Source organism: Nanorana parkeri, unplaced genomic scaffold (assembly GCF_000935625.1).
Source record: "Nanorana parkeri isolate BGI_ZX_2015 unplaced genomic scaffold, ASM93562v1 scaffold587, whole genome shotgun sequence".
NCBI lineage: Eukaryota > Metazoa > Chordata > Amphibia > Anura > Dicroglossidae > Nanorana > Nanorana parkeri.
This window is the reverse complement of record NW_017306855.1, coordinates 784,537-799,517: the sequence shown is the minus strand read 5'-3', so window position 1 is coordinate 799,517 and position 14,981 is coordinate 784,537.

Sequence of the window (14,981 nt, the reverse complement as noted above, 5' to 3'; positions counted from 1 at the left end):
GTCTACAAGCTTCTGCGCTGACAGGAATTATCCAGGCATGGCCTGCCATTGTCAGGAAGCAGGTCCAAAGCATTGATGTGCAGCAGATGCTGGAGTCAGTGTATATAGATTGGAAGTGACTGAAAGAGTTTTGAGAGGTCAAAAGGACTAATGGTGAAAAATGAACATTATTATTATGTTTATTATTAATGATTTATATAGCGCCAACGGTCTGTGCAGCGCTTTAAAATACAAGGAAGACATTACAGTAACAATACAAATATAAAAACAAGATGGTAAGGAGTAGGGATGCACCAATACCGATACTGATATCAGAATCGGTGCTGATACCGAGTATTTGGGCGAGTACTCTGACTGGCAGTGCCGCGAGGGAGCATAGAACCGGCTTCCCAGCCGATCAGGAAGCCGGGCGATGAGGCATGACCTGCCACCCAGGTTTCTGATTGGCTGGGAAGCCAGCTTCACACTGCCTAGCGATACTGCGAGGCAGCCTGGCTTCTTGAACAAGGACATGACTCGATCCCTGCCGACTGGTAGTCTAAAGTTTGACCCGTCGCCTGGTTTCCTGATTAGCCAGGCTCACGGTACCCCAGGATGCTAGCATCGGTATTCAGTATCAGCGAGTACCGAAATAAAAATATTGGTACTCGTACTTGATGGCGAAAAACTGGTATCGCTGCATCCCTAGTAAGTAGGGCCCTGTCTGTGAGATCTTACAATCTAAAAGCACGTGGTTACATGGAGAGCAGAACCACCACATTAGTGTGGGGCCGGGTGCCTGCCCTTGGATGCAGATAGTGTACGTCCAAGTGCAGGTATCCAGACCCACACGAATGTAGAGGTTCGGTTTTGCATGTAGCCGCGTCCTCCCATAGAAAGGTACAGGCGGCCGCACGCAATTACACACAGCACCTGTCCCTCCCGTGACCAGGTCTCTGCATGGGCGTGCACGCCCTATGGACGTGCACGCCTGTGCGAATGACCTCTAAACCAATATTTCATTAAATATTTATTTGGTTATGCTATGCTGTTACACTTGTCTATAACACACATCAAACTAAACCTCATCCACTTTAGATTTTAAATGTCTCACCTTTTTTTTTTTTTTTTCTTTCAGCTGTCAAATAATAATCAAACTAAAGACGGATCTTCCAAAGTCTGCAAATCCACCTCCGCTAGTACATTTGTCATTGACTTTACTGCTTGTCACCTAAGATCAGTATGACTTGTTCTGCCTCTCCATAACAGTAAGCAAAGGATGTTAATGACCCAGTTAGTATCCTTTTACCGTAGCCGTATCAGACATCCTCCATCCCCGGGCAACAATGGAGTTAAAGCTTCTGTATACCCTTAGCGGTCACCGATCATTAAATATGGCTGCTTCGTTACACATGCACATTCAGCGCAGGAGGCAGGTCAGGAGGTTTAATTAAGTTCTCAGGGTATTTTTGCTGACATTAGAAGCTGTCTGAGAGTAGGAAGGCTGTTTAATGATAGTTGTCCCCGGTGAGGTGACAGGTCTGTAGGAGGCGAGATGAATACGGGCATTTTAATGCTAACATTTCATTTGTCCTCATAAAGACTTTTTTTTTCAGGTCTATGTCAGGGTGTTATTTTTATAAGACGAGAATAATAAAAAAAAAGGAACTGAACTGTCAGCAATCAAAGGCCTTCCCATGTAGATATATAGAATATTTATACTTATGAAGATTCATTGGGTGAATTTATTAGTAATTCAAACATTAAGATTTAAGCAAATCCCACCCGCACCCCCAATGTCCTTGTGTAGTGTGCCCATAGCCAGAAATTGCTTGATTGCAAAGGACGTAGTCTAAAGCTGGCCATATACCTACAGATTATCTGCAGGTTTTCTATGGTCAGATGGTAAAAGTGCAACAGATTCCTCCATTTATGCTAAACTGTGTGGATTGAGGAAGCTGTGGGGAGGTGAGTGTTAGATGGATTAGAAGATTTACAAGGACTTGACTAACAAATTTAATTTTGAACTCCGGCTTTAAAAACAATTACTTTGCTTCTTCCTCTACATTCCCCTGACTCGCTGCACACCCTCCCCTCCCCATTGGAGGCTCTTGGAGTCTTGGTCCCCTCATTATCCCTTCGGGATTGGACCTCTAGGGGGGTCCGGCACTTGCAAGATTTGTTAATAGATGGTAAAATACGACCCTTCTCTGTCCTATCTTCCGTGTACGGGCTGCCCTCTTGCTGTTTCCTCCAATACCTTCAAATTAGACACATAATACAATCAAATCCGCATATATTTTGTACCATACTGTATGCTGCCTGGAGATTCTACTTCGAGAACTCTCCTAAAAGAGGGGGAATCTCGCTATTCTATTCCCTACTCTATAACAAAACGTCCTTTATCAAAACTAAACCTTTCGCAAGTTGGGAAAAGGACCTTAAGAGTACTTTTTCTACAAATCAGTGGATGCAAGCCCTATCCTATACGCTTAAAACCACTAGATGGGTAGAACTGTGGCATGTACATTACAAGATATCCCTACAGTGGTATTACACTCCCTATAGGCTGGCCAGGATGTACACAACGACTTCCCCAATGTGTTGGAGGGAGTGTGGGATGGAAGGCACCCTGCAACACATTCTATGGGAATGCAGACTCCTAAGGGAGTTTTGGAGAGTGACGTTCCAGACCATAGCGGCCATTATAGGTGTCCCGGTGACCCCGACACCAGCTCTGGCGGTCCTTTCCCTGGGGATAGAATGCGTCCCAGCAAACTGTAGAAGATTAACAGTCCATATCCTACTGGCAGCCAGACTTACCATAGTTAGGAAGTGGAAAAGCCTAACCTCCCCGTCTATAGGTGAAACTCTCTCTATAGTGAAGCTACATTACCATGACGAAAAACTTATAGCGCACAGGGAAGGGTCTCTACCTAAATTCGATGAGAAATGGCTCCCGTGGGTCCGTTGGTCCAATAAAGCCACAGTGACCCCTGCCATGTGAGAAGCGGGTCTCTGATACTTATTATGGGAATATAAGTGTATGATGCTGGGCCACATTGGATTCGATGTTTGTTTGTTTTGCAATGTATACTGTATGGTTCGATTTGGCGTCATTTTTTTTTTCAGACCAATATTACATAAGATGCCCGTGTCAACTATGCGATGACTGCTGTTTACTTTGTTTTTTCTTTTATTTCTTCTTCCTTTGTTTTTTATATTTTATTGTCATTTATTTTCGTTTTCCATTTCTTATTATTGTCCTTTTATCCTGTTTGTTGCTTTGCCTGTGCCAAAGCTTGTTTTGACACAGATATCTGGAAAAAATCTAAATAAAAATCTATTGAATTAAAAAAAAAACAAAAAAAAAACAATTACAGCAACTATTTCATTTTTTGGGGGATAAAGGTTTTACATCATTTAACAAAAGCTGACCATTGTAACCAACCCCTCAGTGTTGAACGGTTTGTCCCAACCCTCTATCTGCCACCTTTGCTGGACAGCTTGGCCCGTTAAAGGAAGTTGAAAAATAACATATTTACTGGCCGGATCATCGGGTGAAAATAAAGGAAAAAAAGCCTAAAAAAAGAAAATGAATGCAGCCACCACATCTGTGGATTGATAAGCTATAATATATTACATTTGTGCTTTCGGGTATAGCAGCATCACTATGCATGAGTTAACTTGACAATTATTCTATGATTAATTTGCCTACCTAAATAATTTTTACATTTTTTGGTACAATGTACTAATCCCTGATTGGCTTCATTATTATAGGTCGACATATGGACAAAAATTATTTTAAATAGTTTTAAAAGCTGTGTAATTTTTTCTGTGTGTACTCGCTCAGTGCATAGAGAAAGAAATACATTGACAGCTGCAGTCAGCACAGTTCGGGAAAGAACAAACCTCATGTGATTACCGTTTCCTAGCTGAGATGGTGATCACATGATCGGGGACCATGCACATCGGTTCCGTATTGTTGGGTGGGATTAGGAGCTGTCAGTGGAACTGGGAGCATGTACTGCTGTCAGCTTCTAGGTTCACAATAGAACATTCATCTACATATAATGGCTGCAATGCAGTTACAGTATACTTGTTAGCATACCTAAAGGTACTGAACAGGCTCCAGCATTGCATTGCCAGACAGTGACAGCATATTCCTCCTATGCAGCATAAGGAGCTATGAATTACTAATTGATGTAATCTGCAAAAATGTTCCAATTCCCAGGAATGCTGAACCCTAGCCCCATCCCTACCATCTCCCAAATTTTCCTATTGGACAATAAGGCTGGAATCACGCCTATGTTTTCCCCCCAATGCTGTTTCCCTTCGAAATCAAATGGAAATGCATTAAAATGCATGCCAATACATTGTTGCACTTTTTTGATTCCCATTGCAATCCACTCTGTATTGGATGTCAATGCACATCATAACACAGTTGAAGATTTATTGGCGTGTGTTAATGGGTGTCATGATGCTTTTACATGCATTGACGTGTGTTGATGGGTGCCATAAATAGAAGATATGTTGTCCACACCATTAAGCTTCAGAATATAGTCTTTCTTGGTATTCCTTCAGCATGACATGTGAAATGCAATGTTTTGGAACCTTGACCCCTGAATTCCATTCATTGCTCATTCCTGAACCCTGCACTCTGTGCGTTACACATGCTTGACCCATAGTAGAGTAGGCTCAGGGTTTATTTAACCATGCATCTTCAGTCGCTCTCACTGTTAGCGCAATTTGACTGTACGCATTGCATTTTTTTAACATGTTTTAGTGCCCAGGGCATATTTGCTTCTTCTTCCAGAAGTCTGTGACCAATTGTTTCAGGGCATGCTAATAATGGGGACATTATTTTGGGCGTGTGGTTTTATAGGTGTGGTTAAAAGTGGGCGTGGTCAGTAGGGTGTCCCTAGATTTTTTATTTTAAAAATTTGGTAACTTTATATAACATGAAACATGCTCTGAAAGGTGAAGTAGGGTTTTAGGGAGTCTTACAGCTTACATTGTAAATGTGTGCAGGAAACCGATCAATTTTCAAAATATATTAAAAAAAAAAAATATATATATTTATACATTTTTTGTAATTTTTGAAAACATTTTTTTAGGATGTGCACATAAAACTGGGCCTTCCAAAAAAAACCCAAAAAACAAAAATATCCTCTTACAGAAGTTTAACCCCATTGGTTCCGTAGTCATCATAAATGCCACATATAAAGTGGGATTCTATCAAGTCTCTTCCTGTCTTGTAAATCAAATGTATCGTTCAATGTGACACTGATATCGCTGGACGGTGTGTCAAGTTCCTTGGATTGAATCTCCTACCCACTAACTGTAAAACACAGAGTGTTGTCAGTACAGCGTGTTCAATATGTGCACTGATACAGCCAGATACAGCGCGAGGTCTAATGTGCTCAGTGGGTAATGTTCCATCTTGGGAGTCCGTGGCCGGGCCTGTGAATTATTTACGACATCTGGCAGCTGTGCCGCTAAAATCTGTGCTCGCAGCGAATACACCTTGTAAACAAGACCACAAATATGATATGATTAGGACACCGCTGACTTAAAAGGCATCACTTTACTAAGACACTGTCCAAGATTACATGAATCAGTATCATCTCTGTGTGGTTGCACATTATGAGAATTTAGTTCGGTAATGAAATACACCCATTAAAGAGATGAGTTGTGGTTAAAGATAGGCTTTAAATCAATGCAACTCTTCTAACTGCGGTAGCAAAATTATGTAACGCTTAAAGCAGAACACCGTTTCAGGCAAAAGCAGGGTTCAGAGCATTGAAAGGAATAGTTAGAGGAACAGCTAAGTGGAAATCTCTCAAAAGAGAGATGTCTTTCTTAGACAGTTGCCACAAGTTTTTGGAACTCTGTCACTTTCTGTTTTAGAGACATTGGTCACCAAGGGTTCCAAAGACAATGGTCAATGAGGGTGCCAGAGACACTGGACATTGGGGGTGTCAGAAACAATGGTCGTTCAGGATGCCAAGGTGAACCGAGAGCGATTTGAATTATTTGAGTGCTTATACTCCAAACATTGGCATTCACACAGCATGTACACTCTTCATTGCTCTCAGATGTCCCACATAGGGTTGCCACCTGTTTGGGATTCACCCGGACAGTCCGGGTTTTGAATGCTGTATCCGGGTTTCATGGCAGCTGAAACTCGGACACAAGGTGTAAGGCAGACAAGGGCAACCAAACTTATAATAGGGACTACTGGCCCCCCTAGAAGGTGGTACAACCTAGCATTCTGGCAGTGTCTTGGTGTGGGAAAGGTATTTCAGCTGTTCTTCTATCTCCTTTATTTGTCAGTGTGTGTGGCTATCAGCCTGTGTGGTTAGCAGACATATTGTATAGCTCTATATGGAGAGGGATTATAACCTCTTTTAAAACCTTCAACATTGTCTGTGTTGTGGTTGGAGAGATTGCCCGTCACCTCCTGCCCTGTTGGCCACTCAAAATCCATCCAAAACATTTTCCTTAGCTTTTAGAGAGTTGAGAAAGGGGAATTCTCCATCAGGTCTTTACTTGTCCAGTCTGAGGCCTTGCTGACCCTTACTTCCTCTTCTGGTAATCCTTAAGCTATTGCTGCGAGCTGGGCAGTCTGTTTCCCTTCTTTGGAAGGCAAAATCCATTTAAACTCATTTGAAGAATCCACTGTGGTCTGGTGACAGTGTTACTGATTCCCTAGTAGATTCCCCACAGGATAATATAATAACCTCTCAAGAGATGGGAAACAAGATGTTCATTTTACAGCAATGACTTGAGTGTCACCAGGACATGAAGTGAGGGTAAAAATCCCCGATGTGGACACAGACATTCAAAACCCAAACAGAGGATCTACCCTCCCCAACTCTTTCAAAACATAAAACAAGAAGTTTTGGATGGATTTGGGGACTACTGTTTCTGTTTTTATGCATTTACAAGTACCATAATGAGCGTAACCATAGATCTATCCTGTCTCATCTTGGCTGTATACATCCTTCCCCTCCTCTCCAATCATATTTATGCCCCCCATTTCTCTTTCTTGTACACTGTAGTCTCACTCCATATATCTGATTCCTGTGCAGCTGGCTCTGTATTCTCCAAGAGGGATGCTCTGTTTATTATCTTCTAATATATAAGCGGAGGTTCCAACGGCAGGTGGTAATTTTCGATCTCTTGGCCCCTCCGGTGCCTCCCTGGCACCAAACCAGATAGTTTACAAATGCTGCACATCTGCTCTGCTTTGTAACCCCTTCTTTGCTACTTGGTGAGAAGAAAGATTTGTACTTCTGGCACTGTTCACAGTTCCTGTACGGAGGCAACAGACCGAAGCGGTTCTCAAGGGATGGTATAGTATATTGGTCAGGTGTAAATGCCAAATGTGAAGGGTTAGAGAAGATGCTGCTCTGTCGAAAAAATTAGCATGCAATGATTGTCAGGTCCTTGTGTATTATTTAGAATTTAAAATGGTCCTCAAATGAAATCTGGTCTTCAGAAGACTAGGGGTGCGTAGGAGGCAGGTACCCTTCCATGTTACATGTGTAAAGTTTTTTCTACATGAATAATGGAGATGTTGCTGAGAATAAGCAATCACATTCTTGGTTTTATTTTCTTACACATACTACGGATACAACTTGAATTGGTTGTTAGGAGCAATGCCTGCACTTTTGCAGAGTTTTAGCATTTGAGGCACCAGTGCACAACAATAATAACATAACTTACACATAGGGCCATCCCCATAATGAGGCAGCCTAAGGCTGTTGCCTCAGGCAGCATCTCTTTGGGTGATTTGGGGTGAGGGGGCAGCAGGCAGAGGGGCACAATGTTTGCTCTGTGCCTGGCGCCACCTTTCCGGCCAGAGCGTCCCAGGTTGCTAAAAGCAAGTTGGGGAGGTGTGTAAGGGCCATACCCATCTCCTCTCTTAGCTCTTAGCAACCTGGTATGCTCTGGCTGACATCACTGGTTGCCAGGAACTGAGCTAGACATTCTGGCCAGCGACCTTACTTGCACTGTATATGCCTAACATTATGTTTAGCTTGCTCTAGTTAAAGCAAGGCTGTGATTGCACTTGTCATCAAGGTACACACAAATTGATGTTGGCACTGACCTTGTCTACATGCCACATGTGCTTTGATCATGTCCTTCTGACATATGTAAGCAGAGGAGAATACAAATCTAATAACAGTCTCCAATTATACAGTGATTAGAGCAAGATGAAATTTCTCAAATATGAAGGAGAATTCTTATTCTCAGTGCCACCAAAGACGGTACTTGAAATGCTGTCATCTCTAGTGAGACACTGCCTTCTTCTGATCATGGCTGCTATGCTTGTGTAGACCATTTAAGTGTAGATGGAACTGTGCCAGCCCCCACTCCCCTTTACTTCAGTTGGCCGCCTAGCCTTAGTTTTTATTAACAATATTTGATGTTATAGCCGCAAATGGTACACCGAGGGTGGGGGCAAAACACAGAGACAGAGGCAGTTTGCCCTCTCTACATCAGTACACCTAGAGCCATCAAGAGTAGGTAATTTTTCTTGGATGTAGGTGTACTCCACCAGTCAACAAAATATCTGGGTTGCTGTATGCTGCCCCTGAAAGCCTTGTTACCCTTGACAAGTGTACAAATCTGGCTCTGAGCATAGATTTTGTGCCATTTCCAAAGTACCATTACCAACAAGTTTCTACAAAAAACCTTCAATGCAATGAACATTGATGATGGGTAAAGTGCAGTAACATAGCATCTAATCAGAAATGATCCCTCACTAACTGCAAGACCAGTGAAGTCTGATTGGTTGTTTGGGCTACTGCACTTTGCACTTTGCACAAGGGCAGCACCTGTGTCTTAGGCCCTGCCAGGTCATAGCCAGGGCCTCTAATCAACCCTTTGTGACCCCTCTGGTCAGGAAGGTCTTTAAGTGAACCTTCACTTTGGCCATGAAACAGATCAACTTTACACCTTGCAGCATATACATACCTTCCTTTTGCTCCCCCACATCTCAATTCAGCTGCTGGGAGCTAAGGAAAGGCATATGTAAGCTACAAGAGACCACTGAGTAGTAGCTTACAAAGGTCTATGGACCTCCTGGGCCAGCACCACATACATGCTCCTGCATACTCAAAGTTAGGGCGGTTTGTGAACCAAATTAAACAGTAAGCATATGCTAGGAAGGGTTGGAGATTAAAACAAACCAACTGTTTTACCCTAAATGGGCTAATTCAAGGTTTGCTGAAAGCATCCCTCAGGAGTTCATTGACATCTGCAGCCCTTGTCCCATAAGCCTAAAGCCGGACCATCATTGAAAGATGATATAGCAAACAGTCTCTTCTTGGAGATACCCCACTAGTAGAAAGCTTATGTCTGCAATGACCCATCATTCCTTTTAATGCTTGGCTGGTAGCACTAATAGCTGTCTAAATCTTGCATATGAAATATGGGGCACAGTGTGGTCTGTCTGGAGCCCCTGCGAGGGATAAGCGTGTTTATGGACAGCTGTTTGGAGGATAAGTGGAAATTAGCCCTTTCTGCTTCATCATCATTTGCTGACATAAGAAGATTTTGCTAATCACATCTTCTATTCAGTATACAGCAACTATGAACTAACCCTTTATCCGCTGCATTGGAGTACATCAATCCCAATTTCTAAGAGAGGCAGCCCAAACCTTTTCCTATAATCCCGTGTGTAAAGATGGCCTTTGTACTCCAATTAGTTCAAGTTCAGACAGAATATTAAACACATGAGCTGTCTGTCCTGTTTGCTTCTGATGGTTTGACAGTTGCTGTATTCCAATAGAACATATAATACAATGATGTAAAACATGACATAACGTACAATATGTAGTCCATAAAATAAATATATCAGTAATAAAAATTTTTTTTTCTATGTTGGGAAATAAAAATAAGAGAAAGAAAATCAGAAAATGGGAAATATCAAGCACTCATTTTGTCAGGTATATAAAATGTTATTTGTGGTCGGGTATATATGCCGTATAATAGAAATAGTGTGGGCTGAGTTGTGCCAATAAGCTAATGTGGCCTGAGGTGTGCCCGTGGCCACGCTGTTAGGTACGCCTAAAAGGGGGCATACCAAATGAAAAGGTGATGGCATTTTTAAGTTATAAAGAGGGATGGGTGGGTGAGGACAAACGCTTCCCCTACAACGTCAGGCAGGAAAGGGAAGAGGAGGAGTTTAAGTAGCCATAATCCCCTCCCACAAATACAGGTTAATAAAGTAACCTTCATATCTGTGCCATGACCTCAATGGATCATTAGGCAAACCCATGTACCTGTCTAGATGACCTGAGTTGGAAGAACTAAAAACGTCACTTTATCCAGGCTAACAATACGTTAGGTCCGTTCCTTCATTAATGGAGAGAAGCAGCCAAGGAAGAAGTGTCAGTTAACATACAAGATTATGTACACTATAACTTTTTTTATTTATAAGTTAGAACTCTAGGCAGGTAGCTGTAAATACAGAAATTTGTGCAGCTTTCTATTCATTCATATGCCATTAAAAGTATTTTTCAAATGCAAGATGTGTAAGTACCTGAGTTTAACTTGTATCATCCTCTTGCGATTCTTGTACAACAGAGCTCAGACCATAGGAGGGAGAAGCAGCACAAGGAGCCAGTCAGTTGTGCTAAGTGCAAGGGCATGTTGATAGGAGAGAGAAAAATGGTATGGAGATGAGCTCATCAGTCTGCTGCTTCCCCTTTAATTCCTTTCGATCTTCTCAATCTTTATTGAGTTTTAATCCTATAAAATCTGCAGATTTATTAAATAATACCTGGTGATCCTGCCATGAAGGTCCTTGTTCAGGAACTTCCTGTCAGAGGGTGATAACTGTTCCCCAGTTGAGTTCTTCACCCGGTCAAACATGCCTGGTGGAAACTACAACTACATCCATATTAACATTGATTGTGCAAACAAGGGCACCATTAGGAAGCCAGCCCTTAGAAACAGGGCTGGATTAACATAGGGGCTACTAGAGAGACAGCTCCAGGCCCACCACTGAAAATAGGTCTGGCCTATTTTCGCCTAGGTATGCCCGATGGCAATCCGGGACGGCCAGGCTGAACACAATCATGCAGGGGCGATGGCGTCTCTCTAATAAGGCATCTTAGGTGGCCAATCGCTTGGGCCTCGTGGTCAGAGGCCACCTAATTAGAGAGCCATCTCTGCTGCTTCCCATCAGAAAGCACTGGGCCCATGATGCTCTTAATCTGGCCCTGCTTAGAAATGATGTGCAGCTGGAGAGCGTGCATGTAAACAGGAAGTCAGCAGCACTGAGATGCAAAAGAGGATGAAAAAAATGGATATTATTTATGACACACAGTGATTAAGGCTCCGTTCACTCCTAACCGCTGGGATGTATTGCGTTAACACACATGCGTTAACTTGCATTGAGTTAGGAACCCCTTTAAAATTAATGGGCCGGCAACGTACGTGAACATGCCAGAAATTGGATCTGATTTGTTTTGGCAGCGCATCACAAAGCATTATAGTGCAGTATGAATGGCACCACATTGAACCATTGCAAGTAGTGTTCAGTGCTTGTGGTAACACGCATGGGAATGGGGCCTTAGCAAAGTAAATGTCATCTGATTAGGGTTTAGGTCTACCTAAGGGGTAACCCCTTAATGCTGGCAGTGCACATATATGTGGCAGCACACAGTAGAGGGCCTTAATGCCAAGCTGCCAGATATATGTGTACAGCTGGTGTCCCTTGTCTGTACTGGGAGCGTGCTCACTCGGTGCCCCCAAGTGAGCACTGACAGCCCCTGGTAAATGTTCATGATCAGCAGTCAGCGGGGCAGGCTCCTTAGCACGTGTTCACTGTGACAACCCTATTACAGTGATCACATAACCAGGCTCCCAATACTAGTTGAAAGGCTAGCTCCCGTTCCTAGCTGTAGAGGGTTAAAGGACAAGTCTAGGCAAGTGAAACCAATAGTAAAACGTCTAATGCTACCACACGTGATATGTACGTCACACATATATGCGGCAACAAGGAGGTGGACCTTAACACCAAGCTGCCACATATGTGCAATACACGCAATCGGAACTGTGGGTGAGCTGTCATGACAGCTCATGGTCAACTACAGATGATTGGGAGCAGGAAGAACAGGCTCCCAATTAAGTTGTTACTGTGCAGCCAATCAGAGTAATCACATAATCAGCAGCTCCTCCTACTGGCTTCCACTTTCATGGTCCACTTAAAGTGGTGGCAGCAAGGGTGGCAGCAGCTTGCTAATTAACAGTAAAGCAATGTGCCATTTGTATGCTTCTACGTATAGGCACCAGGAAAGAAACATTACAGAAGGCAATGATACAATTTTCAACTTTGGAAACGTAGATGTGAGGCACTGCACATCAATTTTTACACCAAAACAGCAAAATCACTATTAAAGCCTGTTGGCTTTGAATCGACTGCTGAAAGGGGTGTCGCCCGAACTGAAAAATCTGCCATCGTTAGGTCAAATGAGAGCAACAAACCAGGTGATAGGAGTCCAAATTTCTTTTATTAAATGTCTGATAACAACCAGCATACAAATACAGCCAATGCGTTTCAGGGGCCCAAAACATTCCCCTTCCTCGGGGCTCTAAAAATCGCAACCATAATAGTTTTCTATGTATAAATTACAAGTAAATCAGAATACAAATAGGGAGGCCAAAAACATTCTTCTTTATCGGGACTTAAAGCAGATCGCCAGAATTTTCAAAAGTTAACCCTTGCAGTGGGGCTACCCACGCACTGCAAAGGTTAAATGCCTATTTTGGTCTAGGGAACTGAATAAAGCAGATATACTTCCCTGATCCTCAATCCTCCGGCAGTCACCGCTCACCTCTCTCTCCCTCTGCTCTGGTTGTGGTATGTCTCTTGGTGACCTCACATATAATGCAAGTAACTGGATCTGCATTAGACGTGGTGACAACAACAGCAGGGCTTAGACCGCTGGACTCAGGGGAGAGGAGGCTGTCAGGACCTGTTTAACAGCCAGGCAGGATGGAGGATCAGGTGAGGCAAGGAGGTAGAGGCAAAGAGATAGAGGCAAGGAGATAGAGGCAAAGAGACAGAGGCAAGGAGATAGAGGCAAAGAGATAGTGGCAAAGAGATAGAGGCAAGGAGATAGAGGCAAAGAGACAGAGGCAAGGAGATAGAGGCAAAGAGATAGTGGCAAAGAGATAGAGGCAAGGAGATAGAGGCAAAGAGACAGAGGCAAGGAGATAGAGGCAAAGAGATAGTGGCAAAGAGATAGAGGCAAGGAGATAGAGGCAAAGAGACAGAGGCAAGGAGATAGAGGCAAAGAGATAGTGGCAAAGAGATAGAGGCAAGGAGATAGAGGCAAAGAGACAGAGGCAAGGAGATAGAGGCAAAGAGATAGTGGCAAAGAGATAGAGGCAAGGAGATAGAGGCAAAGAGACAGAGGCAAGGAGATAGAGCTAAAGAGATAGAGGCAATGAGATAGAGATAAGAAAATAGAGGCAAGGGGATAGAGCCAAAGAGATAGAGGCAATGAGATAGAGGCAAAGAGATAAAGGCAAAGAGATAGAGACAATAGATAGAGGCAAAGAGATAGAGATAAGAAAATAGAGGCAAGGGGATAGTGGCAAGGAGACAGAGGTAAGGAGATAAAAGCAAGAAAATGGAGGCAAGGAGATAGAGACAAAGAGATGGAGGCAAAAAAAATAAGGCAAGGAGATAGAGGCAATGAGATAGAGGCAAGGAGATAGAGGTAAAGAGATAGAGGCAGGGGATAGAGGCAAGAGCATAGAGGCGAAGAGATAGATACAAAGAAATAGAGAGAAGGAGATAGAGGCTAAGAGATCAAGACAAAGAAATGGAGATAGAGGATAAACAAATTGCTCATTCTCTATTGAAAACTAAAAAAATTGGTTTTAACTTCAGATTCACGTTGAGTTATTGAATAGCAAACATTTGTGTCACTTGTTCTTTTCATCACAGTCCCACAGGGCCTATGACTATGGCATCCATCAGCTAACTCAAAGCAAACCCATGAAAGTAAATGAAAACTTGAGTGCGAATTTTTCCCATGTCCAGCAGAGGGAGATGTGTCTGTGCGGAAGCAATGCTCCCTTATTTTGTTTTATTTATGGCTGTGTCGATAAGAGTCGATAAAACCCTCTAAGTGCGCAGTGAGAGGTAACAGCTTCAGACGAACGGCTACAAATATACTCTTACGATATTGTACAGCAGGTATAGAGGTTCACAGACGCAGACTGAAGGCCGGAGAGCTCGAGCAATAATACGATGTAGCCAAATAAAATATCAATATGTGCAGGATGAGATATATTTATGTATAGAAGGGCGAAGGAAAAAAGAAACAATAAGGAAATGAATATATGTAGACTGGGAAATAACAACGCAATAACGGGCCGGAGAGGATAAACAATAGAACAGAGCCGAGTCTGAGATAGCTGTGTGGGTGCGATACAAAGCAACGGCGCAATGAGAGATTACTTTGAAAATGATTAAAAGAGAAAAAAGAAAAACAAGAGAAGTGCAAATATTACAGAGAGGAAATCTGAGGATACTGCTAATACAGAAACCGAAATGAGCTTTAGTGCAGAAAACGTATAAAGGGCGCATGCGCATGATTGCCTGGAGCCATACAAAGTAAATTTGGCCATATTTCCCTGCCCAGGAGCAGCGTACAGTCACCCATAGCAGTGGCGTACATCAGTGGCTGTATACAGGTATATGACAGACTGCCGTAAATGTGTGTACGGATCAAACATGTCTGCGTTCATACCAGACATGTAAGCCGGCAAAACATTTAATTTTTCAGGATTCGGGTCTGAAATTCAATTAATTTCGGTATTCCGATCTCTCCTAATCCACAATTTCATTAATTACGGGTGAGTTAAACAATATTTACGAACAAAATTTGTTGCAGAAAAGTGACATTAACTTTTTACAGCCCACAAAAACAATGAAAAAAAAAAAGCATGCGAAAGCATCGATGGACACT